Below are 5,713 nucleotides of genomic sequence, written 5' to 3' on the forward strand. Positions count from 1 at the left end.
ATGGAGAATTAAACAGTAGAGTTAATAATTTAGAATCAGCTGTTTTGCATATTGAAGATCAATTGTATAATTTAAACTTAAGGGGATTGAAATGTGATTGGAATGAAAGTAACTTTTGTATTACTCCACTTGCTTATAATAATTCTATATTCGATTAGGAAAAGATTAAAAATCATTTGATAGGTCATAAAGGTAATATGTCATTAGAAATAGAGGAATTACAGAAAAAGATATTAGAAATGTATCATAATCAGATTTAAGTAGCTGAAAATAAGGATATCTTTAATGATTTAATTTCTCCTTTAATAATTTTAATCCAGTAGGTTGGTGGAAGTCTCAACATTTTTTATCAGAATTAGAAATAGGACTTTATGTATTAATCTTGTTGCTTATTGTTGTCACTTGCCTGGGACGAGAAGTATGCCAAAGACTGCACCATGTTGATGTGATGGGACAAGCTAATAATTTGGTACTTGCTAAAACCCTGATATAATTCCCCATGGTCAGAGCGTCGTGTCTGGTAGTCGATGACGGGTAAGACACTCAGAGGAGGGCAACCTAAGACAGGCACAGCCACCCTGATTAAACAAAAAGGGGGATATGTGGGAAACAAAAGCATGTTGTTTCCATGGAAGCAAGTTACTTTCTGACCACTGGGTCATGCTATCCCTAGAGATATACGTGCAGGTGGCTAATCTCTCTGGGAAACATAACATTCCAGCAGAACCCAGACTTGATATTTCAGGTAACCTGGGCAACGAGATTAATGAGTATATTTGTTTCAATAAATAATAGAACATTGTGAGTTTTGGTAACTATCTTATCCACTGTGCACTGTGTTATTTAGAATGAGGTAATGGGAATAGTTAGCTAGAATAGTTGCTGGTTCTCACAATTGCTTGGGGTATATAAAGAAGCCCCTGAGATTAATAAACTTGTCTGATGAGCTTGAGGCTTCAATGCTCACAGATCCCCTGAACCCAATCTTTCTTTATCTTTCATTCCCGATACCCTCGGGTCTATCTTCTCCTACACCAATCTTATGGGAGTAAGATGGTATCTCATTGTAGTTTTGATTTGCATTTCCCTGATAACTAGAGATTTGGAGCATTTTTTCATGTGCTTTTTAGCCATTTGTATTTCTTCTTTGGAGAAGTGTCTGTTTAAATCTTTTTTCCATTTTTTAAATGGGTTGTTTATCTTTTTATTTTCAAGCTATAGGAGTTCTTTATATATGCAAGTTATAAGTTTCTTATCAGATATATGGTTGCCAAATATTTTCTCCCATTGTGTAGGTTCCCTTTTTACTTTCTTGACAAACTCCTTTGAGGTGCAGAAGGCTTTAATTTTGAGGAATCCCATTTATCTATTTGTTCTTTGCTGCTTGTGCTTTTGGTGTGATATTCATGAAGTCATTTCCTATTACATGGTCCTGTATATGTTTCCCTACACTGCTTTCCAAGGTCTTTATGGTCTTGGCTCTTATATTTCGGTCTTTGATCCATCTTGAGTTGATCTTTGTATACGGTGTGAGATGGTAATCCTCTTTCATTCTTCTACATATGGATATCCAGTTCTCCAGGCACCATTTGTTGAATAGGCCATTCTCTCCCAGTTGAGAGGGTTTGGTGGCTTTATCAAATATTATATGGCTATATATATGAGGTTCTATATCAGAACTTTCAATTCAATTCCATTGTTCTGTGTGTCTCTCCTTATGCCAATACCATGCTGTTTTCACTACTGTAGCTTTGTAGTATGTTTTGAAGTCAGGAAGTGTGATTCCTCCTATTTCGTTTTTCTTTTTCAATATGTCTTTGGCTATTCGGGGCCTCTTTCCTTTCCAAATAAATTTGATAGTTAGTTTTTCTAGTTCCTTAAAGAAGGCTGTGTTGATTTTTATTGGGATTGCATTGAATGTGTGGATCAGTTTTGGTAGGATAGACATCTTAATAATATTCAGTCTTCCTATCCATGAACAAGGAATATTCTTCCATTTATTTAGGTCTACTTTGATTTCCTTGAACAGTCTTGTATACTTCTCAGTGTATAAGTCTTTTACCTCTTCAGTTAAATTTATTCCTAAGTGTTTGATTTTTTTATTTACTATTGTGAATGGTATTTGTTTCTTGATTTCCTCCTGATCTTGCTCATTATTAGTGTACAGAAATGCTACTGATTTTTGTGCATTGATCTTATAACCTGTGAATTTACTAAACTCTTTTATGAGTTCTAGAAGCTTTGTTGTAGGCCTCTCAGGGTTTTCTATGTATAGGATCATGTCATCTGCAAATAATGAAATTTTGACTTCTTCCTTTCCAATTTGAGTGCCTTTTATATCTGGTTCTTGCCTCAGTGCTTGAGCAAGTACTTCTAAGACAATGTTAAATAGAAGGGGAGACAATGGGCATCCTTGTCTTGTTCCTGACTTTAGGGGTAAGGATTTTAGGATTCTTCCACTGTAAACAATGTTGGCTGTAGTTTTTTCATATATTCTCTTTATCATGTTCAAAAAATTTCCTTGTATTCCGATATTTTGGAGTGTTTTTATCAAGAAAGAGTGCTGTATTTTGTCAAATGCTTTTTCTGCATCTATAGATATAATCATGTGATTTTTTTCCCGTCAATTTGTTTATATGGTGTATTACGTTGATTGATTTTCTTATGTTGAACCATCCTTGCATACCTGGAATAAATCCCATTTGGTCATGGTGTATAATTCGTTTAATGTGTTGTTGGATATGATTAGCAAGTATTTTGTTAAGTATTTTTGCGTCTAGGTTCATTAGAGAAATTGGTCTGTAATTTTCCTTTCTTGTGGTGTCTTTGTTTGGCTTTGGTACTAGGGTAATGTTGGTATCATAGAAGGAGTTTGGCAATGTTCCTTCTGTTTCAATTTTTTGGAATAGTTTCAGCAGGATTGGTGTTAGTTCTTTCTGGAATGTTTTGTAAAATTCACCTGTGAAGCCGTCTGGCCCTGGACTCTTCTTAGTTGGGAGTTTTTAAATGACTGATTCTATCTCTTTGCTTGTGATTGGTTTGTTAAGATAATCAATTTCTTCTTTCATCAATATGGGCTGCTTATGTATTTCTAGGAATTTGTCCATTTCCTCTGAATTGTCATTTTTGTTGGAATATAGTTTTTCAAAGTATCCTCTTATGATAGTCTTTATTTCTGTGGGCTCAGTGGTGATATCTCCTTTCTCATTTCTTATTTTGTGTATTTGCATCTTCTCTCTTTTTTTCTTTGTTAGTCTCGCTAAAGGTTTGTCAATTTTGTTGATCTTCTCAAAAAACCAGCTCTTGGTCTTGTTTATCTTTTCAAGTGCTTTCTTATTTTCTATTTCATTTAGTTCTGCTCTTATCTTTGTTATTTCCTTCCTTCTTCTTCCTGTTGGGTTACTTTGTTTTTGTTTTTCTGATTCCTTCAAATGTGCAGTTAGTTCTTCAATTTTTGCTCTTTCTTCTTTTTCGATATATGAATTTATGGCTATAAATTTCCCTCTCAGTACTGCTTTTGCTGCATCCCATAAATTTTGGTATGTTGTGTTATCATTATCATTTGTTTCAAGGTAGTCATTGATTTCTTTTGAGATTTCCTCTTTGACCCACTGTTTTTCTAAGAATGTGCAGTTTAATTTCCAAATTGTGGAGTGAAATCTGGGCCTCTGTCCCTTGTAAATTTCCAGCTTCACTCCACTGTGGTCAGATACATTGTTTTGTATGATTTCAATCTTTCTGAATTCATTAAGCCTTTCTTTGTGGCCTAGCATGTGGTCTATCTTGGAGAATGTCCCATGTGCACTTGAGAAAAATGTATATCCTGCTGTGTTTGGGTGTAATGATCTATATATGTCTATTAGATCTAGCTCTTCTATTATACTGCTCAAATGTTTTGTTTCTTTAGTGATTCTCTTTTGAGATGTTCTGTCAAGACTTGATAGTGGTGTATTAAAATCCCCCACTATAATTGTAGATGCATCTATTTTTTCACTTAGTTTTTCCAGTGTTTGCCTCACGTATTTAGAGGCGCCCTTGTTAGGAGCATAAATATTTATGATTGTTCAATCTTCTTGACAGATTGTCCCTTTCACTAAAATGTCTCTCACAATTGTTTCGCCTTTAATGTCTATTTTGTCTGATATTAATATAGCTACTCCTGCCTTTTTTTGGTTATTGTTTGCTTGTATGATTGTTTTCCATTCATTCACTTTCAACCTCCATGAGTCTCTGGGTGTAAGATGTGTCTCTTGTAGACAGCATATAGATGGGTCATATTTCCTTATCCAATGTCCCAGTCTGAATCTTTTGATAGGTGAGTTTAATCCATTAACTTTCAGTGTTATTACTTTCAAGGAATTATTTGTGTTAGCCATATTTTGATTGGATTTGTGTTTGTCATATTTTGTTTCCATTTTTTCCTTCTTTTTTTGTCTTTTTTGTTGCTCTTACACTCTCCTCCAACTCTGTCTGTCCTGTTTTTTCCTCTCTTCCTGCAGAATTCCCTTCAGAATTTCTTGAAGGGGAGGTTTCTTGTTGGCGTACTCTTTCAGTTTCTGTTTATCTGCGAATATTTTGAACTCTCCATAATTTTTGAATTCTAGTTTAGCTGTATAGAGTATTCTTGGTTGGAAATTTTTTCCTTTAGTACCTTGACTATATCATACCACTGCCTTCTTGCCTCCATGCTTTCAGATGAGAAATCAGCACTTAATCTTATGGAGCTTCCCTTGTATGTGATGGTTTTCTTTTCTCTTGCTGCTTTTAGGATTTTCTCTTTGTCTTGAGCATTGGATAATTTGACAAGTATATGTCTTGGGGTGGGCCTGTTGGGGTTTATGACTTGTGGAGTGCGCTGTGCTTCTTGGATATGTACATCTGTCTCTTTCAGTAGATTTGGGAAGTTTTCAGCCATGATTTCCTGCAACACTCCTTCTGACCCCTTTCCCTTCTCTTCTCCTTCTGGAATGCCTATAATACGTATGTTTGAGCATTTTGCATTATCATTCAGGTCCCTAAATCCTAGCTGGATTTTTTCTATCTTTTTATTGACCAATTCTACTATCTGTTTGATTTCCGATGTACTGTCTTCCACATCACTAATTCTCTGCTCTGCCTCTTCTAGTCTGCCGATATTTGCTGCAAGTGTATTTTTGATTTCTTGAACTGTGGTGTTCATTCCCATCATATCTGTTATCTTTTTGCATATGTCTGCAATTTCCCCTCCAAGTGTTGTCTTCATGTTTTTAACCTCTTCCTTTACTTCATTAAATTTGTCGGTGATAAATGTTCTGAGATGTTTCATTACTTGTGCGAAGTTCTGCCCCCCTTCCTGATTTTTAGTTTGTTCATTTGATTCAGCCATGTTTTCCTGATTACTGGTTTGGTTTGTAGATTTTTGTTGCTGTCTAGTCATCATTTTATCTTGGTGAGTTTAATCAGTTACTTAGTTTCTTTGTCTAGTCTTGGGGATTAATTAGCTGTTGTTTTTGCATAAGTGTTATATCTTCTCTTTGTCACTTCGTTCTTATTATTCTAATTTCTTATTGCTGGTTGAGTTTACTTTAAAGGAAAATATTAGTGCCGGGGAAAGCCAATTGTGTAAGCAAGGATAAAGTGTAAAGTAGTATTGGTGATATATATTAACAAAGCAATAATATGAGATCTGGGAGGATGGAGGTTAGATTCATGTAAATTGTTTAGAGTTATAGCA

The sequence above is a fragment of the Dasypus novemcinctus genome, chromosome 18 (assembly GCF_030445035.2).
Source record: "Dasypus novemcinctus isolate mDasNov1 chromosome 18, mDasNov1.1.hap2, whole genome shotgun sequence".
Taxonomy (NCBI): Eukaryota; Metazoa; Chordata; class Mammalia; order Cingulata; family Dasypodidae; genus Dasypus; species Dasypus novemcinctus.